This window comes from Ochotona princeps, chromosome 7 (assembly GCF_030435755.1).
Source record: "Ochotona princeps isolate mOchPri1 chromosome 7, mOchPri1.hap1, whole genome shotgun sequence".
Taxonomy (NCBI): Eukaryota; Metazoa; Chordata; class Mammalia; order Lagomorpha; family Ochotonidae; genus Ochotona; species Ochotona princeps.
Window position 1 is genome coordinate 80,021,054 of NC_080838.1, and position 25,550 is coordinate 80,046,603.

Here is a 25,550-nt window from a genome sequence, read left to right on the forward strand (position 1 = left end):
ACGCTCTCCTGTAAGTGATGCTGACCTTACTGCATGCAGCCCCAAGGGCTCAGAGGTCAGCAGGCCAATGCTGCAGGCAGAGGCATACATTGGGATGTGTGTTCCAGTTTTGCCACATCTGCTACCACAATCCCTTCATCCCTGATGTACCACCAGCACAGTTTTATCATTAATTGTCTGTGAAATGAAAAACTGCAATCAGAAGAATATATTTATTAGCGTTTCATAAGACAGCGCATTTGGCCGCTTTTCAGCAACTGCTTTGTTTACATCCTAAAAGGAACTGCTAATAAGAAGTTTCTCTGACTCCCTTGGGTGCTAGAAAGTTTGGAACTGAAGTCACAGCCACCTACAGTGAGTGATTTCGGCTGTGCACCGCGGTTACCTGCATTAACTTTTGTATTAACTTCTGTTCTGCCTCTATTCTCCCTTCACTCTGATTTCACTTTCTTTCACTTATTACCCTGTGATCTCAAACACTTTCACTGTTAAGACTCACTTTTTATTCCAGAAGCAAGTTACGTGCTTAGAATCACAATTAAGTGCACTGGGGCCAGCATGGTGGCTCAGTGGCCTAAGCCACCACCTCCACCCCTGGCATCCCTTATTAGAAATGCTGGCTTGAGTGCCAGCTGCTCTGCTTCTGATCCAACTCCTTGATAATGTGTCCACCTGGGAAGCCAACGGAACTTGGGGCCCTGTCACTCAAACAAGGGACTCAGATGGAGTCCCTGGCTCCTAGTTTATGGCTGGCCCTGACCCAGCGGTTGTGAGCATTTAGACAATGAACCAGTGATTGGTAGGCCTTATCTCTCTCTCTCTCTCTCTCTCTCTCTCTCTGTCTCTCTGTCTGTCTCTGTTTTCTTCCTCTCTCTTTGCCCCTCTCATTTTCTCTGTCACTTGCATTTGAATAAAAACCATGCACATGTGTGTCTGGACCACGGGAAATGCTGCTCAGAATACCACAAAGCCCTTCTTCCACATCCCTGTGTGATGCAAAGATGCTGCCACACAGAGAGATCAGAAATACAACCAGGACTCAGCACAGGCTGCTGGTAGAGTTATCATGAGAGCTGACATGGCGGCACTGAGTCCAGCTCCAACCTACAGGGACATAAATTACTGCATGCTGTTGGCTTCACTCTGTTCATTTGGTCACAACAACCCTGAATGAGTTCCAATGTCCCCAAACAATCATTCCACCTAATAAAAAGAAGGTTTGAAAAGGAGAGGGAAAGGGGGGGGGGGCACCCTGAGAGTAATAACCACAAGCACCAATGATGCCCAAATTGACTTCCTAGTGACAAACATCCTGAGAGGGAAGGTTTTACTTCTCTGGTGTTTCTGCATGAGCTTTCCCTAAGCGTCATGTTTGCTGTGCCTCCTCTTCAAAAAGAGCTGAAAAATAATTTGTTTCTTTAACATTAAGCTTCATATTTTTCCCTCCCAACCAGCATAACACAGCAATGCTTCTGAATACATATTTTTCTCCCTCCCACCTGTGACAGGAACTACTTCCTCTGGCCCTTGAATTGCTCTTCTAACAAACCATCCAGAACTTCCAGGTTGAGGTGCTGGTTCACTCCGTTCCTGGGTTTGGGGAAGGATCCACTAAATTGAGGCGAATGTCCCAGAGAAGAGTCACTGCCGTTTGCATCACTTTTCTGACAGTAATCATTTCCACTTTGATTCTGCATGTCAGGTAGTGTGCCCGGCCACCACAGGACAATGAAATAATGAGGCGGCAACAGAATCTCTGTCCAACCCGTGGCCCAGACCCTGTCTCTGGGAGCCCTGCCAGCCGCCTTGACTTGGCAGCCACCTCCTTCATGCCAAGAAAGAGCGAGAAGCATTTGTCTTTTCGCGACAAGATGCATTGCTTTGTTTTTGCCACGCACGTTGAGAACACTTTACTGAGAATGATGCAATATGACATAGGGTTTGACTTGTCGCCTGGGTAGCAGTTCAGATGCAGGGCCCCTTTCAGCTGTACATTCTTCCCGGTAACAGAATGAGTGTCTTCAAAGACTTTTCTACTCTAATGTTTTGCACATGCGTTTTGGAGGATAGATTAAAACAAACAAAAAAAAACTGTAATTGTGTTACGGCAATGACTTAAAAGTGATTTACAGACAGGCAAATATTCTTCCTCCAATTTCAACCAACTCCAAAACTGTTGCAATGAAATTTGTTTAGTTGGGCCCAGTGCAGTAGCCTAGTGGCCAAAGTCCTCACTGGGATCCTATATGGGTGCCAATTCACGTCCTGGTGATTCCACTTCCCTTCCAGCTCCCTGCTGGTGCCCTGGGAGAGTGGTAGAGGATGTTCCAAACCACTGGGGCCCTGGACCCCTGTGGGAGATCTGGAAGAGGCTCCTGGGTCCTGGCTTTGGATCTGGCTCAAGGATCAGCTGTTGCGGCTACTTGGGGAGTAAACCAGTGGACAGAAGATCTTTCTCTGTCTCTCATTCTTTCTGTAAATCTGACTTTCCAATATAAATAAATAAATATTTTTTTAAAAAAACAAATATTTTTAGTGCATATGGTATTTCCTTTTTCACTCCCAAAACTTTACTCCCTTCCGTTCTGTTAAAATGTCGAATCACACGATCCCTGAAGAAAGTTACCCATCAAGGACTTCAACTGTCCTTCCAAGAAAGAAACAGGGTGAGAGGCAGGCATGTGGCCCAAGGTTTGAACTCACTACTTGGAACACCCCCAGCCTATATTGGAGTATGTGAGTTCAAGTCATGCCAACTCCATTTTCAGTCCAGCTTCTTGCCAGTGTACTTTTTGCATAAGTACTTAACTCTGCTACCACATGGGAGTCCCAGATAGAGTTCTAGGCTAAGGCCCTAGGACTGACTTTGCCCCACCTGCTACCAGCATTTGAGGAGTGAACCAGCTGATAGGAGAATATTCCTCTCTCTTTTCTCTCTTTCTTGCCTCCTCCCATTTCTCTCTCGTAATTATAGACAAGCTAAAAGCTTTATATCATGGCAAAGACCCATCTCATTTAAATCAATGCTTATGAAAATCTGTACTCTAGACGTTGAAGAAAAGTTTCATTCTTGCAGTTTCTCACATCAAGGGCCCTAAGGGCTAAAGGTGAGTGGCTAGCTAACCATCCATCATTCACAGTGTTCCTCAGAAACAGCCTCACTGGCTCAGAGGAAACAGGGCAAAAAGTCACAGGATCCTTTGAGAATTGCCCTCACAGATTGATGCATTGTCTGCATCCAGATATCCACAAGACCAGAGTGCTACTCTTGAACTTGGAATCTTGATAAAGGTGCATCTTTGACTTGCCCATTCTCGAAGGGACTGCTTTTTTGTTTTGCAAGTGGGAAACATGGAAAGCTCCTATTCAGTCCAAGGAAAGTAGTGCCTATGAGAAAGAGAAAAGCTGGCACTTAGCAGAAAGGATCATCGCTGGCATTTTCACTTGGTTGTTATGGCGAGAAAATTCACAGGCAGTGGCTGTCAGATCTCAACAAACAGGAGTTAACATGCTTCAGTAGTTGACAGATGCACTCAGCTTTACCTTCATGGAAAAGAACAGAGCAGAGGAAGGGGCGCAAAGAGTGCAAGAATGACCAGACTTCACGCTGCTTGACACAGCTATCTGATGTGGGGCAAACACGCATGTTAATCCCTGAAGAAACACAGACTACTACAAATGGGGAAAAGCCAAGAGGTGCGAACAGGAGTCCAGACACAGCACACCCCCTTCCTTCCACTGCACTTCCACCTTTGCCAAGTCCTATCAGGCAAGTGCTATAAGCAACATCATTTATGTAAATAGAACCCATTATGCAAATACTTCCAACTCACTTGCCACTTCGAGATTTTGTTCTTTTATGTTTAAGAAACATAGCTTTTATCCCCCCAGAATAGACAGATTGGTTATGTTTATGTTCTTCAAGCCTTCTGCTATCATTCTGGGCTTTGAGAAAAAAAGCCATTTTTTATTTTAAAAAATGTTTTGTGCTACCTCTCATTCCTTTCTGTAAAAATGGCTTTTTTTGTTTAATTTGGTGGTGTGCACAGTGGCTTAATGGCTGTAGCCTAGTGTGAAGGGGAGGACAGAGAGATGAATGCATGGATTATATCCTCCACTCTGCAGGGAGTCTGCCATCTCTTTGGGTTAGTGTGAAACAAAAGAACTCAATTAATTCAGAGATCTCTGTGTGCTTACTCCGTGATCTGTATGAGTCAGATTCCAAACATGAAGCTGATGCAATCCTTGTTTAGTGTCATAAATAAGGAGAGAAAAAGTGCATGCACTGGTTCTTTGTCTTCATGCTCTCCCCACACTTTAAAACTGCAAGGCAAATTACAATGAAATACAGGAAAACATGCCCCAGTCTACCCATGAACCCATTAAAATGTTCTTTGTGCTAACATAAACTGCATTTCATGATTTCATATTTATATATATGCACATGCATGCATAAAGCATGAGAAGAAAGGGAAAAAGTCATAATGTCACAAAAAGGAAAGACTACGCAGGATGCGTGTGCTTTAATAGATGAATATCACAACAAATGAATTATGAATTTAAAACTCTCTTCCCACCCTGAAGAAACACATTTTTCAAGTTGATGAGTCATTGTAACAGAACTGGGAGCTTGAAGCCATTTAAAAACAGGGCTGTTTTCATAAACAAAAACAACAACAAAGCAGCCAAAACCTCCAAAGTGACTAATGCTTTTATTTCCATTTGATGGCCGACTCAACCCAATCAGCCATGACTTCCCTAGGCTCAGTTAGATAGTCCACAATAAAGCCCTCATTTCATCCGGACTAATCATTTGAGCGAGACGTCTTGCTTGTGGAACTTGTTCTGTGTTTTGTTGCTTGCTTATGACTAACATCTGATGACTTATTCCACAATTCATAGGCTTGAAAATTAAGCTTATAGGGTTTCTGGTGTTTGTCTTCAAATAGGTAACAAATACTGAGAGAGCGCAGCTTAAGCAGCAGGCATTGCTTCAGGCTACTGGATCGCAGCAAAAATCAAGGCAGTCAAGGCCACTGCTCTCCCACAGCAAGTCTAGTAGGAAGAGATGAATCGAACACATCAACAGATACATGGATGAGACCATGGCAGACGGGGACCACACTCAGGAAGAGCAAGTGGACAATGAGATGCAGTGGTCAGGAGGGCAGGCTGGATACAGAAGACTTCCATGTGCAGGAACACCGCTCTGAAACACTAGTTCTAAAAGGAGCAGACATGTGAAGAGCTTGCAGGCGTGGTGAAATTCTAGTCCTTGGGCCGTATCAACCCAAAAAACAGATGCCCAAAAAACCATTTGATGTCTCCTTGACAAGGCCATTGCATGTGGGACTCAAAACTCAATAAATCCACAGCTGGCTAATTTTTAAGTTGATCATTCTGTGTGATCCATAATGATGTTATAAATACCCAAATGTACCTTGGCAGAACAGAGAAAAGTTCCCCACCCCTGCAGGGAAGGGCAAACCAATCCAGGCAGAGAGCAGGAACAAGGGCTGTGGGGGAGAAACAAAGGTGTTCTATTCCAGACTCAAGGCAACAAGAAACAAAGCAAAGCACTGTGGCTGGAACCACAGGCTGGGGGGAGGAAAAGAAGAAATACAATATGTGTGAGGAAATCTAGGGACAAATCCCTTGTCTCTTGGGAAGAACAGGGGCTTTTACTGTCATTGAATTGGGAAGTCACTGGAGGAAGGGGGTGACGTGAGATGGCCTTGGAGCCCATTGCTCTGGGAAGAATGGAGCAAAACAGCTGAGAAAGCAAGAGCAACCTGCGGGCTTCTGTTCCAGATGTTCTGAGCTGCTATGGAGACTGTGGACCTGGTGAGCAGCCCTCAGGGACCGCATGGGCTTTTCAGCAAGAACTTACAGGGTCTCCTGACTGACAACCTGAGTGCAAGTTGGAAGGGAAGAGGTAGAAAAGCATCTCCCCTTGAGACATGTAGATAGAGATTTTTTTCATCTCATGCAGCCTTGTACCTTAAAAACACAGGAACAGATTTGAAGGAAGCAAAATGGTTCCTGTCACTCACTTCTCTTCCCCAAAAATCTGCCTTCTGCAAAATATTTACTGACCCAGTTATGAAATCTAGGGAACAAAGACATCCCCACCCGAGATCTCCAAAGAACCATGAGTGGGCAGTGAAAAGCACAGAGCCAACATGCAGAAGAAAATCCCCACACTAACCACACTGTAACCCAACAGAAAGCTATCTGTGTGCCTTGTCTTTGCATTTGAATAAAGTTATGTCAACCCATAAAATCATTAGAGGTGAAACAGCCTGATAAATTCATGTTAATAAAGTCTTTAACACATGCGTTGAAGCTCACACAGCAAACCTTATTTATGCATAAGGTCTTTTTAAATTATTTTTAAAACATAGTTCCTAAGTAGGGAAACCTTGTTTTAAACATCTTATTTCAGAACACTTTTAAATTTGATGTAAAAAAATGTGGGGGGTATTACAAAGAATTGGCATTTACCCTTTGCCCAATGTCCCATTCAATGTCCCATCTTGGTATCCTACTCATAACTAATAAACCACATTGTTTCACTTATATTTTTAATGAAAAAAAAAATTTAACTCCCCATCGTCTCCCAGCTTCTAGCAAGCAACATCCCACAATAAAGTTGAGTTCTTTTGGGTTTGTTTTCTTGCATTTCAGTTCCCACATGGGAGGGGAGAATGTGAAGGATTTCTCTTACGTTTTCACTTTCTTAACACAATTACTGGACTTCATTCTTTTTTTAACAGCTAACCAATATGCTAATGTGTATCTACACACAATTTCTTTATCCTTTCACCAGATGACAGACACCTTGCTGACACCACGCTTTTGGCTGGTGTGAGCAGCGCCACCATCAACATAGCCAAACAGGTATCTCTTTGATATGACGAGTTGAAGTCTTTGGGTCTAGACTCAGTAACGGGACTGCTGGACCGTATGGTAGCTCCATTCGCAGTTTTTAAAGAAATCTCTACGTTGTTTCCCACAGTAAGGAAGTAATAACAACCTTGATCTGGGACAAGAATTGTGTAATCACTGGTGAACAGCTGCTAAAATCCCTCAATTAGAAGCCCACTGCTTCCAGCCCGAAACATACACTCCAGAAAAGCTGGGCCACACGCCAAGCCCACTCAGCAATCAACTTGCGAAACAGATCTTTTGCTGAGCACATCTTGCGTAACAAGAGAGGGACAAGACAGAACCCAAGGAGCGGCACTGCCCGGGGTCTGCTGCGAATCTTGAGTCAGCAGCAGCAGGGTCAGCCTCGTGCCGGACCTCCTCACCCTGAGCCACCCACTTCCATCGAAGCCCACCGAGTCAGCCTCCTGAGCAAGGCTGGCGCAGACACAGGCGCACAGGAGACCTGGAGAGACGATGCTTCTGCAACCTTTCTCTCCTGTTTAAGGACTTACTGGTAGCATCTTGTTTCTTGCTGTAACTCTTCTAATTTTACACTTACAAGCGGTTGTCTCCACACTGCTCTCCTATTTCCATGACATGCCTATTTGTGGAGCACTCATTATGCTAATTTGGCTTCTTGACACTCCTTATTTTTCTTATATAAAAAGATTGCATTTTCCTTTCTTTGGCTAATTTCCAACTATAACATTGTTCTTTATGTCAGATGATTAAAACCCTTGCTGCAATTTCTGCATTTTGGAAGAAATATTCACATGGAAAAACAAATGCTGACCACCAAACCAGCTTCAGCGACTGGGAGTTGATTCAGACTGCACTTCTTATTTTTTTTTTGTTAAGATTAAGAAAAATATGGAATGCTTCACGAATTTGCGTGTCATCCTTGCACAGGGGCCATGCAAATCTTCTCTGTATCATTCTAATTTTTAGTATCTGTGCTGCCGAAGCGGGCACTGCACTTCTTATTTTTAAAGCAAACAACCACTGATTGTTTTATTTCTGGGACTTTTTCCCCCTGAATTTTAAATATGTAAGTAGTCTAACCATGTGGTAGTAATTTGGGGGGGAAAGAGAGGCTGAAAAATCACTCTTGTCTCATGACTGAACTATAAATAATGCTTGCTGTTCTTGAAAGAACAAACTCCTTTACCTCTTTGTTTTAGCTCTGAATCTTGTCACCCTTGAACATAATACAGCTAGACGTGCACTCAACCATCTAGTCTTACTGGCGAGAATTTTCAAGTCGGTTTATGTGTAAAGCCTCAGACAATATCTCCTGTCATGGTGGTAAATTATTCAACCATTATAAAATGCCAGAATGCGGTGGCGATGACACCCAGAACATTAAGGTGGATAGAATCATCCTTAGCCAGTCAGTGTCTCACTTAAATTAAAATAGCAAATCAAAGAGTAAAAATTACATGCAAAGCAAGCCCCACATAAACTGGATGGAAGCAAAGGGGGGGGGGGGGTCACAGGCAGCCATTGCCAGAGATTCCAAGCCACACAGAAAGATTTTCCAGAGCGGAAATGGCTTCAAATAAACACCAAAGCAGGCGGGAGGAAGATAGCTTGACAAGTTCGCCCAAGAGACATGCACAGATATATTATTCATGCAGAATGTAAATACTTCATTTTTTTCAATGCTTGCACAGTTGTCTGCTTGTCTTTTCCTATAGAGCTGTAGGTGTCACATGTCATGTATCTTAGATGCTTAGCTCTTCAAGCAGCCATCCTCAACCTTTGGGGACTTCAAATTCCCTCTGGTTGGTAAGATGACAAGTACCCCACCCTGAACTCTTTCCCCACCAAAAAGAGTCGGGAGGAGACAGGGAGCTTTGAAACAGCATGAACTTGTAAACAGAAATGCTCCGGGCTGAGAGGATTTTTATAATTCCAGGTAGGATAACCAACAACCCCTGCCTACCTTCTTCCCACCACAGGGAATACTCTGTGGTTACAAGCCGTCAACCCAGGGGAAGCAGAAACTGACAAAAACAACTACCTGAGTGTTTAATGTGAAAGGAGTTAACTCGTAGCATAGTAGTTGCAAGGGAAACAAATAATAAATGAGGAAAAAAAAACCCTCCTTTTCATGACCTAGAAAAACATCATTGGTTTTTATTATTTTGTTTTTACTTCTTTTGGGCTTCATTTTTATTCTTGATGTTATATTACTGGTCATAAAGAACATGCTATTTTAAGTTGCTTGTTTAAAAAATTTAAAATGCCTAGATAATAATTAATGTTCATTCTCAGCAAATCCTCTCCCTCGTGACCAGGCCTTCCACACACACACTGCCGACCTCAGAAGTCAGAGCAGCCGATATTCTGGGCCGTGTGGTTTTCACACTTCCTCTATGGATTGCATAAAGCCATATGTTCAAACTACTCATAGACAGCCTGCCTCGTTTTAGTAAACTTAGGTCACATTTTATGTTATGTTTAAAACCAGCTTGTTTTAAAAAGAAACAATGCATTTGGACATTTTCTCAAGCTGGAACATCAGTTTTAATTGCCTGCATAACATTCAACCTCGCTAAGGATTAAAAATGAACTTAACCACACCCCTATTTTACAATCTTTAGGATTTGTCACTGTTTCCTCTAAAATCAGTACTGCTTCAAGCAGTGTACATGTTATACATACCACTTTGTGCATGTACTTTACCCAACAAAGCTATAGGACATTGCTGGAAAGGAATGGATATAAAGTTACAATAAATATTGCCATATTACCACATATATAAAATACAAGTATCTATCCTGCCTTCTTCAGAATTACGTAATGTTGGACATATAAATAATAGTAATAAAAAAATTTAATCATTTGCCTCTTGCCAGAGTTAAATGGCTTCTAGTTTTTCATTAAATTGAAAACAAAAATACTATATTGAAAATATCTGAGCATATGCGTTTTCCATGTTTTAGATGATTTTTTAGAGTGGTTTACCATTCATACATATAATAATTTTATTCCAGTTCCACTATAATTTTATCATTTGTATTTTCCTTTTCATAGGATGGGTGAATTTAAGAAGGTCAAGTAGTCTTTATATTTATGTGTTTTATAGAATTTTTTTACATTGTGTCTATGAAATCTTTTGCCAACTTATTAGCAAGTATGAACTCTTCGATAAAACTATTAAATCCACGCAATCATTATAGAAAACAGTACAGAGATTTCTCATGAAACTGTGGATAGAATTGCCAGACAATTTGCAATCCCATTCAACAAAATCAGTGTCCCAAACAGATGTCTGCATATGTGTGTTCACTGCAGCCTATTCACAATAGCCAAGACCTAGAAATAAACCATGCATCAGGTAGACTTAGACACTTACACTACTATATACAATGGGATGTTATTCAGCAGGAAAAAGCCAAAAAGAAAAGAAGAGGAAGAAGAGGAGGAGGAAGAAAATCCTGCCAGTAGGGCAAATACATAGGCTATTATGCTAAGTAAAATAGGGAAGACAAGAAAGACAACTGTTACATGATCTCACTGATGTGCAGAATGCAAAGATGTCAGAGTTGTAGAAGCAGAGAACAATGGCTGCCAGGACCAGGGGCAATGTGGATCAAAGAATATAGACTTTCAGTTCACTGATGAACAAATTCTGAGCACCTAACGTCCAGCATAGGGTAGTGATTGATAAGTCCATTTGATTGTTGTTGCCCACAGTGTGTATACACATCAAATCATCACATCGTGCCCCAGAGATATACACAGCCAAACACTTACAAATTAAGGGGGGAAAGCCTTTTGTTGTTTTGTGTCTTTATAGAAGTTTGTCTAGATTGCCTTAGATCATAAACAGCTACAAAACAGGACCTCTTGGAACCTAAATTCTTTGAGAGCAGAGGGCTGGAGGCATGAGTTTATTAGGGTTGCATCTGTCAGGTGCTATTTGCAATAACTGTCTAAGTTCTCTGAAGGAAAAAACTATAGTGTAGGGTGTAGGGAATGCTGAAGAAGTCCTCCCTGGAGAAAGAGCATTTGGAATGAGACCCAGAACTTGAGAGAGAGTTGCTGAGATGAAGGAGTGGTACAGATGGAGGACACTGTCTAGCAGCCACTTCTCACATGAACATCCCCTGCCTTTCAACTTGAGTCCAAAGAAGCCAGTGGCTCTAGAAGGACAATGGGAACGCTGAAACAACTCCACAATATCACAGCAATCAGCTGGAAATCAAAGAGCTTAATGCATTATCTGTTGCTCTAGGCAATCAATACCAAGTAATTGTCCTCAAGCTATGGATACTACCCCAGGTCCAAGAGTCATGGGAGCCCCCATGACTTACCAGTTTAAAAAAAAAAAAAAAAACAGGCTTTACCAATGACTAGCTAGCTTTGCCAAAGATGAGTATGCCTCACTGCCCCTAAGATGTAACAAAGGCATGAGCCAAGCAGGGTCTCAGGGGCACTTTGTGACACGTCACAGAGAGCTTAAACTCTTGCATTTCTCTGGCCCTACCACCTCTGTCACCTTGACAACACATATCCTAAAGAGTGGAAGTGTCATGTTTGCCTTTCCACACAACACAGCACCTGCGAAGGCTCCTTACATTCATGAGTTTTGGGCATGGGATGACACTGCACAAGTCTCAGATGCAGGTGCACCTTAGAAATGCATGTCCACACGCTCTCCCAATGCCCAGCATCCAGCAACAAAAGCATGTGTAAGCAGCTCAATGTTGCATGTTTATTGACAAGTGTCTTGCTTCATGTATGGAATAGCACTGAGATTGTCCAACCTTAGCCAGGGAAGAAAAATACCAAATTCAACAAATAAAACTGGGGGAAAATAATATAAATGTCCCAGAGCCCTAAATGAGAGACTTGTGAAAAGAGTTTCTGATGTGTGTCACACCTGTGTGGCATCTGTCAGTGTGAAAACCAAGGCCATTTTCTTGTGCCCTTTCATCTGCTGTAATGAATGCCCTGTTTTCCACTGGAAAACAGATAGACATCCCCACTCAGGGACACAGTGCTCCATCAGCCAGCATGCTCACATTGGAATGGCATCCCTGGTCCCCAGCGGGCTATCTGGTGGCAGAGGCTCCAGGCCTGATCCGTAGCCTACACATTGTTTTGACAGACGGAAGTCTTTGACACTTGAGTCAGTCAACAGCAGTACCCATGCCTGTGACTGCCTCCTCCTCTTTACTGCCAAGCTATAAGAGGCTTCCTCTACTTTAAAATGATATATACCCGAGCATCGATGCCTATTTTTTAATTCTCCTATGCTTGCTGTAAGACGAGTCCCAAAGAAAGGCTTCTCAGGAGTCAATTCTGAATGCATCATGTAGAATATATCTGTTCAGGCCAGGAAACCAGCTGAGCAAGAGGCAGCAGTATTTCACACTAATATGTTGTTTCCAGGGCTCCCTAATGAAGCCAGTGCTGTCCCTACCAGGAAAGCAGCACAGGGGAGCCTGGGTCAAGAAGCTCACCCAGAAAGGGAGTCTATCAGAATTATGTGGGGGAGCATGGAGGGAGATTTTTCAAACTGCTCATCTGTTCTACCAGATGACCCAGATGTACTTCTCTCACCTGTGAGGTAACTCCAAAGGATGCAGAGGGTATAACTGGGGTATCTGGGGTAGCAACAGCCCACATGATCTCAGTAACTATTGATGCTGTCCACTACCTATATGATGTCTGTCCATCTCAAGTCCTCATCAGTGGGTGCCCTGGGGCCAGGCATTGGCCACACAGGTGAAGCTGCTGCCTAGGTCACTCTCTTCCCACATTGAAGTGCCTGGGTTTGGGTCCCAGCTTTGCCTCCAGTCTTGATAGCCCCAATAGTAAGTCCTTCCATCCCCATGGGAGACTAAGATGAAGTTTCCAGCTTCTGGTTTCAGTCCAATCTACTTTTTCAATGGTTAAAGGCATTTTGGGGAGTAAATTAGAAGATTGGAGATGTCTGTCTATCTGTCTCTCTCTCTAATAAATAAAATGTAATCAAATTAATAAATATATATGAGCATATTATTTGTTTAAAGGTGAGAATACTGGCACCTATAGAGTGACCATAAGACTGACACTGGTTATGCACAGTGCCTGCCACCCAGAAATCACTCCACTAATGTTATCTCTGCCTTTACCTTCGCCAGAAATAAGGAGACTTGCATGTCAGTTAATACACATCACCCATTCACATTAATATACAGAGCTAACACTATCATTCTCTTAAAGCATATGCCACTGGAAATATGCTCATTTCCACACAAATATGTATGATCTATCTTTTTAATTTTTAGGAAGAAATGGCTACCAAAAAAGAAGAGAGAAACAAAAAATCAGAAGTTGAAGTTGAAGAGACCTGAATTATCTTGGGTTAACCTGTTGTGCACTTTCCAAAGACTTATATCCACTTAATTGTTCACATTTCTATGAGACACATGTCATTATCCCTGATGAGGAAGCGGTGAAGGCCCCGAGGATTTAGTCTGAATCCAGCTCTCCTCACTCTACTCCTTTCCAGTATTTTCTGTACCATAACCAACCTCCTCGTAACCTCAACACTTCCCTCTCCATGGTTTCTTCTTGCTGTTGGGTGGTGACATTCCATTGCTATTAGCAATCTATTTTCTAAAATAGCCTCAAAAATATTTTCACTATCTGGAGAGAAAACCCAACTAAGCGAAAGCAAAATTTCACCAGTGCTCAATAGATCATTAGTATTACAATTCTTTTTCTACTAACATAGTCACAAAGGACTCGTTGAGGCTAGCGTTAAGGAAAATAGAAAATAGAACAGCGATGAATGTAACATATGTTTTGCCTGTCAACTATTAACAAGGCATATGGAAATACATCCATATAAAATTGTTTTCCTTGAGTGGATTGCTGATGTGATCCAAACATTGAAAATCAATGTTACATATGTCTATACTTTCAAAATATTTGATTCACTCATTTTTAGCACACTAAGTACAAGATGTTTGGCAGAATGATTGATCACTTGCAATATGCATGAACATATAAAGTTAGTTTGTTAAAAAAAAGTCCTTGGACCAACAGAATTTACTTTGGGGGAGTTCTCAAAACGCTCTTATCATAATTACTATGCAAACTCCTACAGCAAACTATGACCTGGGTTTTGCTTGCACCTGTTCTATTTTATAGGGAATTTCAAGAAGCTTCTACAGTAAGGCTCTGCTACAAGAGAAGAAGTAAAGAAAATTTCAACAACCGAGAATTTCATGAACAAGATGTGCAGGTAACCAAGACGCCCAGAAAATATTAATCTGTTCAATCCCAGTTCTCTTTCCACAGCCCCCTCCTGGGCTTGCTGTGTAGACTAGTTGTTATCCCCAGAGAAAGATGATGGCGTCCGGACTAGTTCTCATCCCCCATTATGGCATCTGGAGCATGTCTAATGGAGCAGAGCACAGAAATGGACTTCAAGAAAAAAATCTAACCCCAAAAGCTACTGGTTTCCTATAATTCTTAGAACACTAAGAATTATTTCCTATCACCACTACAGAAACTAGTGTGGGGTATATGAGGTGTTCAAAACTGTTTCTCACTGATAAAACATTTCCCTTCATTCCATATTCATTGCCCAGACAGTCAAACTCATGGATGAAAGGGTGTGAATCCTCCTCCAGCCTCACCTCTCTGATGGCTTATAGGCTTGTTACTTAATGTACAGAGAGACCAAGTTGAGAACAGCTTGAGACATATGGACACACAACACCAAGCCATAAGGTTTAAACTCCATCAAAATATTAAACAAAAATATGCAAAACTTGAATTCTACATTCCAAATCAACCTATTTAGTCTCACCATAATTTCAATAATACTGTCCCCACCCAAAATGCCCTACAGAAGGCTGTTCTTGTATGGAAATCCTACTCATTCACATCAGAATCCAACCAAAAACATCACTTTCTTTCCCCTACCATCTGGCACCATTTATATCACACTTAGTGAATCATTTGTGATGATCAATTACTCCCAGAGGCGCTAGTTTAATCCTGAATCATTCTCAAAATCTCAACCATCATATGTAGCTATTGTGCTAAATGTGGGAGGTGCAATTATATCAGTCATGAATGGAAGGTTTTGAATTTTGAGGGGACCAGGAAAATTCTTAATTATACTCTAATGAGTTAACTGAATACCTCAAGAGATACATGAATTTTGAAGAACATATCATGACTCATGTAATTTACAGGCAATCTCAGGTTTCAGTTGTACAGACTTAAATTGCTCTATTTGTATATGTGATTTTGGGCTACCAGCCAAACTGAAACTGTATTCTGGTCCAAAGCAAATCTGTAATTTCTGCAAGTATCCTGAATAATACTTAGCATACATATGCAAAAAAAACCCAAATCACTAATGATAACATTGATTATTTTCTATATCTTAAAACTAGAAGGAAGCTTCTGGAAGTTTACAGCCAGATGTTGTAAACTAACAGCACTTCTGGTCAATTTGTAGTGTTTTGCTTATGTATGTACTTGCCTGCAGAGCTCTTAATTTCATAAACCACAGCCATTATGTCACATTTGATATGTTTCACATAAAATCCCGATTTCCCTATTACTGGAAAATCAGACGTTCTAATAGAAACAACATATGTCCTCTATGGCAATAACTGCTTGGATTTGAACAGGAACTGATATAGGTCATTAGCTTCTACCCGGTTGACTTGAATCTTCCACAGCACCCATATGATGATCTTCACATGTACTGAGTTTGCAACACATTAAGCTTTAAAATCTTGAGAATGTGTTATCTCCAAATTCCTCTATGTCCTGGTTGATAGTCTTCATTCTGCACAGCCTATATCCTCTACTCCACACTTTGAGGGTGCTAGGATAGACCCAACCTTCAGTTAGAGGAAAACAGAGGTCAGAGGTCATCATTAAAGAAACGAGGCGCACAAAGGCTAACCATGGCTTACAAAAAAGAATTTGTTCATTATTTTCTTCTCCAACTGAGTGTTTGGTCCACCTATTTTCTGTTGTCACAGAAGAGAGGGAGAAAGGAAAAGAGAAAAAAAGGAGGGAAGAAGGGAGGGAGGGAAGGACCGAAGGAAGAAAGGAAGAAATGAAGGGAAAAGGAAGGAGGAAGGAGGAAAGCCTGACTTAGCAGCTATTACTACACTGCATGCATGACGTCATCTTCAAGCACAAGCATTTTGTAGAACTTCCTGGGGTTTCTCATAGCAGGAAGACAAAGTACACTAGCCTGGCCTTTAGCTATTAACAAAATTGAGTGATAATAAGCAAGACTTATCCCTTAGTCCTCAGAGAACCCTGTCACCCACTCAACTGCAATAACAGGAAGCTATTTCTCTAAAAATAATCAAAAAATCTCTAATTCATCATCATCATCGACCACAAAAGCAGTTCTTTTGTCAGATACTTGGAAGGGTAACTGATAGACAACAAGGAGAAGTCAGCAGGCACCCACTTCACCAATGGATCTCTTTATCCACCAAACAAAAAGTGGTGCATGATCTCTGAGGCCACTCCTGGCTTTAAGACTCAATGATTTGTTCAAGGTACTGACCCAAGTTGCTAAACATTTAAAGAAATGCAGACATTACTCCATCCTTTTGGAGCCCTGTAGGGGAAAGGTAGCCCATGGGGGGAAAAAAAGCTGACTCTGCTCTGCCCCAATGGGAGCGCAGGCAGGAACATCATTAAATAAGAGGTCATTCTAAGAGTGAGATTCACAGGGGGTCTACCTTCCTGTCCATTCCTTCAAATCCATTTCCCACCCTGCTAAGCCCTCACCTGGCTTACCTGTTTAAACCCCAGAAAGCAACACAAAAAGACTCGGGAATCAGACCCATGCTGTTGCCTCCAGTCCCACGTCTCCCATCTCCCAACTTCTCATATTCTGGCCAATCCCTGATGACCTGCTATGGTTCAGCTGACCCTGCCTTGCTCCTCAAACCTTTCATTCATTATACAAGCACTTATTTACTTCAGTGACTCTTTTTTTCCACTGGGTCGAGGGACAAAGAATAAATCCATTCTATTTGTACCTGGATCTCCAACTCCTATAAAAATCAGACTCGGAGAATCAAGATGGTTGAATAGGGTAAAAACACATTTAAACAGACAGAGAAACATTAGCCAATGTGAAGCAGAGAGGAAACAATTCAGGAAATAGAAGAGGACAGAATGACAGCAGAGTGGCACTGGGAGACTAACAGACATGGAAAAGCAGCAAAGAGGTGTGGTGTTGCAGTGACTGGTCCCCAAGTGGCACTCAGTGAGCATTGATCTGAACTGCACTGGCAGCTGAAATTCCACCAGCAACAAACAAAAATACGTCTGTGTGGCCCTCAAAGATAACAGCTAATAGATTCTGGCAAGATCACCAACAATAACAACCAAGCTATACAGGACACCTGGTGTCTCCCTAATCCTGGGACTTGCTCCAACCAGAAGTGGGTAAAAGGTTGCAGAGACAACAGTGCAACCTCAGCATGATATCACAGGAGGTGGAGAGTGGTGAGCCAGGAGCTGGGGTTACAAAGACCATGGTGGAAATCTTAACATAAGAACCCAAACATGGAACTTGCTGGAGGGAGTGGCACAAGTGACTGCAAACAAAGAGCCATGCACCAACTGCAATAAGTAAAATCTAACTGTAGACAAGTGGGTGACAGAGCTTAGAAACCTGCCCCAAGGTGAAGAATCTGATAACCAGAAGTACATTGACCAAGAGCAAAAGAAGAGACAGAGGCACACGAATATTACTGAAGATACTCCTGTAAAGGAGCAAAAGCCTTTGCCAACCTCAGAGTTAACTGAGAAAGACATCAAGAAAATGGGGAAAACAGAATTCAAAACACTTGTTATAAAACTTCTTATCAACAATGAGAAGCATGTAAAGCAGGAGTTCAAGGAATTCAACAAATATGTCACACTGGAAATGAATCAAATGAAAGCTGATATACCAGAAATGAAGAACACAATGGAGCAAATCGAAAGCACAATGGAGAATCTCCAAAATAGAATGAGAGAGGCAGAAGAAAGATTCTCAAAATTAAAAAATATTTCCTATTACCAGGGGAAACAAACAAATTGGAAGCAGAGCTGGATCAGGCCAAAAAAAGTATTCAAGAATTGAAAGACACTACTAAAAGGCCAAATAGGAGAGTTAATGGGAGTCCCAGAAAGTGCAGAAAGAGAGGCTGGGTTTAAACATGTGTTTAATGCAATAATAAGGGAAAATTTCCCTAGTCTAGAGAAATAATTGGGAAACAAGATCCAGGAGGGGCACAGAACTCCAACTAGATTGACCCAAGTGATCTTCACCAAGACACATGATCATCAAGCTCTCTTCAGTTGAATATAAGGAAAAGATCCTTAAATGTGCACATGAAAAAAATCAATTGACATGTAAAGGAATGCTGATTAAACTCACAGGAGACCTCTCACAGGAGACTCTAAATCAAGAAGAGAATGGAGCAACATATTCCAAGATTCTAAAAGCAAAAAACTGTCGTCCCAGAATAACGTACCCAGCAAAGCTTTCCTTTGTCTTTGAAAATGAAATAAAATTCTTCCACAGTAAAGAAAAATTAAAAGAAGATGCCTCTTCCAAATCTGCCCTGCAAATGATACTTCAAGATGTTCTCTTGTCAGAGAAAAGGAATAGCGCCCACTAAAACCAAAGGCAAATGTGAAGAACATCCCAGTAAAATAACAGCAGAAGACTAAATCAATGAACAACCCATTGCTAAAATGACAGGACCAAATTACCACCCATTTATATTAACCCTGAATGTAAATGGTTTCAACTCATCAATCAAAAGTCATAGATTAGTAGAGTGGATTAAAAAAACAAAACCCATCTATTTGTTGCCTACAGGAGACACATTTCACCAACAAAGATCAGCAGAAACTATAGCTTATGGAGTTTGATTTTTTGTTAGTTTCATCTCTTCAGAACACTTTCTTCTGATTAAATTCTTCAGTGACTCATATATCATATAGTAGCTTCATTTTCTTCAAGAAGGTTCTTGATTTTCTTTTTCATTTCTTCAGTCACACATTAGTCAATCCATAGCATGTTATTTAACTTCATGGCGTTTTTAATTTCTTTTTTTCTTCCTGTTGTTGATTTTATATTGTGGCTTTTCATTTAAGGGAATATATAGTAACTGTGTAATGGAGACTATCATATCCAGATGTGAGGATACAATGCAGTATCCATCTCTACTTTCAGATCAAAGATGGACTCCCAATAAACTGCTTATTTTATCCTGACAGTAAGATGCTGGACTCTGCCATTGTCCGTGCCCACAGGATGGACATATGACTGTTTATGAAGAACTGGACTATAGTGATAATATAGGGGACTTTAGGGGTGGGAGGGGACTTGGGGTGGAGGTAAGGGAAATAATAATTAAAAAGTAAAGCAAGATTTTTAATTTTTAAAAAAGACTCAAGAAATAGCAATGTAAGAATATGTGAGTTAGAGAAAACCAGAGAACAAGGGAGGAGACAGCAGTGCCAGGAGCGTACACGTCCCAGACTCAAAGACAGACTGAATGGAAGCATTGAAGTGGCATCACTGGCTGCTGTAAGCACCAGCTCTGCCAGCGCAGGTCCAGGCAGGCAGGCATCGAAGGCTACACACTGCACACAGCAGGCCCCTCTTCCAGTGTCTGTTGCTGGGCTCCTGCGTAAGAACTTGATGTTCTCAGGTGCAAATGTCACTGTGAATTTCAGCTTCGGTTGCCACCAGAGAGCAAGATGCACTGTGCTCCCGCCTGTTCTGGTGTATCTCCCTCTAATGCAAAACAAGCTCAGACAAAGAACTTTTAATTATGGCAGGGGCAGTGAGGCTGAGCTAAAAGTCTAGTGTTTTGAAAGCCAACACATCTTTTATCCATGCTAATTCATTGTCAGTCCTGCTCTCAAAGGAAAATAAGAGCCTGTGCCAAGGGATAGCCGCTTACAGAGGGAATGCAACCAGCCTCGTGTGCTTCACACAGACTGGATTCAAATGGTGTTGACTCTGATTTGCTCCTTCCCTTGGTGGAATGGTATTGTACCTTAAAACACCTAATCCCAAACAGCTGCTACTTTGCTTTGCTGCAATTAAAATCGAGAATAACTACTGCAGAAGTCCTGCTCATGTGTGGTCCTGAGCACCACCACCGAGCCCTGGAAAATGCTGCCATGCATGCAGAGTATGAACAGTAAGTCATGCATGGTATATGTCTGGTGGAAGTCCTGACATCTCTCGCATTATCCACGTTGAGTCCTCAGTGTGACTCAAAATCAAACATTCAGAGTTGTAACAACTCAAATGTCATCTGGCTAGATCTCCTTTCATGCTCAGAAAAGTGGCTCCAGGAAACCTTAGTGATTTTCTGGAGTTACACAGCTGACCATGGCAAGGTCTTGTCTGTGTACAGCACACCTTCCACTCACACTTCCCTGCCCACCTCCAGCACCTGGTAAACCCCTACCCAAACTCTCTCTGCATCTGTTTTCCTCTCAGACATTGGTTCTGCTCTGATCTCCATCACCACTTATAATGTCATCCAGAAAACCAGGCGTACCTCCCCGCCCGGAGAGTGTCACTCTCAGTCATTTGTTCAGTTCCATACCAGAGAAACAATCTCACTGGGTTTGCAAGGAAGTGTCAATGCTTATATGAATATGGCCAACTGAAAAAGATGTGCTTATGAAACGTGTAAAAGACCCATTTATGTCTCTTTTTGTTTTCCTTTCATTTCACTTCTCCTGCGGCACATTGAAGACATCTTGTTCCTGCCAAAAGTATGGTATTTGGGCATCTAAACCTTGACAGTATCCCACATGTACTGGTCAAGATAAGCTAACCGTTGTGACCAAAAAGCATCCATTATTTAACAGTTCTATTTCTACTTACTTATTGGTCCTGGGCAGTGAGTACCCAGGGCTCTGCTACATGGTGGTTCATAGACCAAGTGGACAGCAGTGGTGGAGGCTCTCATGCTTTCAACAGGTGGCTTCCAACACTTCCAGAGTCATCAGCTTTTCAGGCTGGAGGGAAACAGGGAACCCGGAGGAGTCAGGCAGCAAGGTGGAGGGGAACTCTTCATGCATAAGCCACCAGCTGGAATCCAGTCATAAGGCCTTCCCCAGTTGCTGGGCGTGCTGGGAAGTGAGATTTGGCTGAATTTCCAGGGGAGAAAACGATAGGTCACTTCAGTGACACAGGTTCTGTCTCCAAGATATACAGGCAAGAATCCTAGCACTGAATAAACATGAGTTTGACTTTAGCCTACTTTACACATCCCATGATCTAATGTTGGAAAACCAGATGTTTCTGGAGTCAGTGAAGGACTTCCAAGTTTTGTCACTATTGTGAGTCAATATGTGAGAAATTCAGGCAGAAAAGCAAGTATCTGGTGAGCATCACAGCCCATCAGGCAAAGTGTTGGCTGGCTGGTTTGTTAATTAAAACATACTCATACATATCTGACCGATTTTTCATCAACTTTTAATCAGATTTCATTGCTTATTCTTTTCAATGTTTAGATGATCAATGCTTAGAATCAGCCTATATATTGGCATAGTCTATATATAAGTTCCATGGGGTTTGTAGAGTTTTCTAATAAATAGACTGTCTTGACTTGGCGCATCACCTCCCTGAATGTCCACCCTCTGCTTACCAAAGAGGGGAAGGACAAAGGCACGGGACGAATCTCAAAATACTCCTCCTAAGAGTCTCCATTTTCATCTAGTTTTTTGCCTTTCTGGCCTCTGCTTTGGGGAATGCAAATGAGGAAGGTAGGATCAAGTCTACTCAGAGAAACTAGCTGGGGTATTATCCGAGCAACTCCCTAAAGCAGTTGTACAACACTGTTTGCCTGAGTCTTGAACACTGACGCCTGACAATACGCAATGCAAAGTTCAAAGTCTTGCTCATTTCCATGAAGGGGCATAAGCTGTTACTGTGGCTGCGGAATAATGAAGATAATTCTTGTGGCTTATTCTTCCCATCTGTGTTTGTTGAGGATAAAGACGTTTGCCATAAAGCTTTTTTGGTGTAGCTTTCTCTCTCCTTTTCTATTCTCAAAAACTGCTTGATATAGTCAGTTTTAAGATAACATTCAACAAAAACTCCATAAAGAACCAAAAATTATACCGTGAGTTTTTCCCCTTGCCCTTCAGCTTTCCCTGATCAAATAAATAGCGCATTACATTAGCATTCCCATATTTGCCAATAACGAGAAGCTTGTTAGCCTGACAAAGCCAGATTTAATTAAAACACACACACACTTACACACAAATTCACCCCAAATATGTTCACAATACTGCAAAACATTGGCAGAAAGCAAACGAGAACATATTGAAAAAATAGAACATCTCTTTTCCCTACAAGATAACTTTAGCTACAGCAGTAGAGCAAACTCACAAAGCAAAATGAAAAATGCTCATATGTTTAGGGCTAACTTTTGAACCTAAATGCACCTACCTCTGTTTGATATTGCCCTAAGTGCTCAAAGTCAAAGCCAAAAATCTGTATTTTTAATTATTCATGCCACTCACTCTAGAGATGTGCATTCCTAAAGTATGAAAGCTTCTGCTTTGACAAATTCAATGACATTGCTTTTTGTACCTTTGAGTATTTGAGACCACTGGCCGTTCCCATGTCCCTCATGGTCTGATGCCTAAGACTTAGTCCAGAAGCTGTTAATCACCCACTAATTAATCTACAGTGAGATAAGGAACTTGTGTACTTACCTAAAAGAATTTCTTTTAGCAAACCCAAGAACCGAGGTGGTGGTGGTGGGAGGGTGGCAAGAGAAAGGGAAAGGCCAGGCAAATGCAGCCTGCCCTTCCGACTCGCTCCTCCATTCTACGGCAAGCCAATCGGAACATCACCATGCCACCCCCTCTGAGGATGTTTCATCTAAACTTCCCAGCTTCCACTGACTCAGTGGCGACGCAAAAAAGAATCTTTACATCACAGCTGAATGTCTCTTCACAAAACAAGAGTCCACCACCTCTCAGCTGCTGTGCCCTCAGCCAGTCCCTCCCCAACAACCTGGAACTGTGCCCCTACTCTGTGTCTGTCTCTGCTATGGTTTTATTATTTTTGTTCCCTCTGATCCTATGCCAAGACTTAATGCTAGATGCAACAGGTCAGAGCCAAAGGGGCACACGATGGATTCTAGCTCACCCTTTCCCACAGAAGGGTGACTTTGCCCTCCTGCAAGGATACAGTGAGATTCATTGGAAGCAGCGACCATGCTGTCATCAAGTAGATGCCAAGCCTCCTGGCACCTTGACCCTGAGCACTGTGGCCTCTGAAGCCATGAGAAACAAGTTCCCATTGCTTAGAGACGACCCACTCTGTATTACTCTGTTAGAGCAGCACAAGCTAGATGGAGAGACACTTGGAAAAGCACGTCACCCATCTGGACAAGGAAGGCTCGGTGGCGTCCTCTGTGGACTGAACCCTACATCCTCCTGTGGCTCGAAGTGCTCGCTGAGCAGCTCAGCCGCAAGCACAGGACAGGAGACAAAAGGGGGACACTGGAGAACCAGAGCCAAGAGGGAAAGCAAAGATTGCTGCCTGCACCTTATTTGGTCCACCCTATCAGAGAAAACTGCAGCTGGTGGTAGCACAGTCCACCTGAGGGACGAGCACACACCACACGCAGCAAAAACCTTCCCGTGGGGACAATCAAATTCAATCACTCATGAAAAGAAAGCGGTGTTCTCACCCACACGACTTGGGATGCTCTCCTTTGTGAAACAGAAAACCTGATCTTGCAAACTGGACATACCAGGTTCCTCAGAAGCTGAGCTGCCCCTACAGGAGTCACCACAGTATCTGGGATCAGCCCCTTCTTTGCTATCCAGGAATGCTGACATCAATTCCAGTATAGAAAAATTTTAACTCCAAATCCTCCTCATGCTGCAGATACAAAGGACTGCTCTTCTTCCTGCCACTCATGCTGAACACTCTGCCTGATGAAAGATGAAGAAAGAGGCCCAGCCCGCAAGCAATTTACAGCCTTGGAGGACCACACTGATTATCTATTCATGCATAATAAATTGCTACAAAATGCAACTCCATAAACAGCAAATATTTATTGTATCCCCGTTTGCTCTTCTTTGCATTGCTGTAACAGAATGCTACCGGCTGGGTAATTGACAATGAAAAGGCACTTGGCTCAGGTGCTGCAAGCTGGGGAATCCAAGATAGGGGATGATTCTCGGGGGTGTTTCCATGTGGTGAGGGCCCCCTCACCATGTAATCCCATGCAGGAAGATGGAAGGGCAAAGTGAAAGAAGGAGGAAGGTCAACCTCACCCACCTAGGAATGCTCACTCCCATGGTAACAAGCCTGTTTCCGCAATAACTGCCCAATCCCCTTGTACAGGGCCCACCCCTCAACACCACTGCACTAGGAACTAGCTATCCAGCTCATGAACTTTGGAGTAACACCAGTTCTGTGGGTTGGGATTAGGGCATAGTTCAGCTGGGTGTCTCGGGCTCCGGGTCTCTCATGAGGATGCGGTCAAGCCATTAGCTGAGCCTGCAGTCTCATCCAAGAGCTTCAGGCAAGGCAGTCATATCCAAGCTCACTCACCTGATCCTGTGCCCCAGGGATCTCTCTGCAGGGCAATTTGCTTCCTTCAGAGCAAGTGATTCAAGAGAGAAAGTGCTCAACACAAAAGCCACAGTGTTTATACTAGCAAGGGTCAGAACTGAAATCCGTCACATTGGCCCCACTCTATTCATCAGAGCAGAATTAATAAAGCCACCCCATGTTCAATGAGGAGGGATTACACAAAGCTGGGAGTGGTGGGAAACATCCCAGCAGTTGCCTGCAACAAGGACACTAAGACAAGTACACAAACAACCGATAGATTTATCCTGGCTGACAAGCCCAAGTTTTCAGAAGGGAGAAGTCATTCTTAGCAGAAAAATGAGAGATTTCAGCACCGCAAAAGAGACTGTTTAAGCAAGGACTTAATGAGTGGACAACATTGAAATGTAGAGATGACTGGAGGGTGTTGAACTAAAACAACGGCATGAGTGAAAGTGGAGAGGCAGGCGAGTGCAGACCCTGCAGCTGCCGCGAGCTTGAGTATGCGTGAGCAGTCCCACATCTCAGACAAATGGCAAGCTCTATCACCTCAGAGTTACTCTTTGGGTCTACATTCCCTAATGGAATGCAGGTGCGTTATTTTACATAGCTGACTAAGAAGGAGTGAGGACTAATTAGACAGAGTGAATGATCTTCAGAAAGTGATCTGCAAAGCTGAGTGTTACTATTTGCTAAGAGCTGCTAATGCTGAAAAATGACAAGTGATAATTAATCATGTTTCTGGAGCTACACAGACTACTTTAATTATGTATCAATACCTTCACATCAGACATCAGGTAGGTAACAAAATTAAAAGCAATACTCAAGATTGCTCAGAAGACACATCAGAGTTGAGCACGGGAGGCTCATAGGGACACTCAGCGGCAGAGTCCCTGACGCTGAGACCCTGCGGTGCTGTGTTCGTGGACGCGTCTCCTGCTACCTATTCCAGGTCCGGCTCCTTTCCAGTTCTCTCTCATCAGCCAGGGTCTTCTCTCTCCTTCCATGTTCTGGC

General features: G+C 42.5%; 1 long non-coding RNA gene and 1 other non-coding gene across 2 annotated transcripts; both read right to left on the bottom strand.

The window, feature by feature from the left end:
• On the bottom strand, positions 1-22,773 carry LOC131480787 (uncharacterized). Its single transcript, XR_009245815.1, has 3 exons — positions 22,553-22,773; positions 20,837-21,084; positions 1-177 (listed from the first exon to the last, which is right to left on the bottom strand). It is a non-coding gene; the product is annotated as an uncharacterized LOC131480787 (long non-coding RNA).
• LOC118759044 (U6 spliceosomal RNA) lies at positions 7,795-7,902 on the bottom strand. Its single transcript, XR_004995952.2, has one exon. It is a non-coding gene; the product is annotated as a U6 spliceosomal RNA (small nuclear RNA).
• Positions 22,774-25,550: the final 2,777 nt, after the last annotated feature.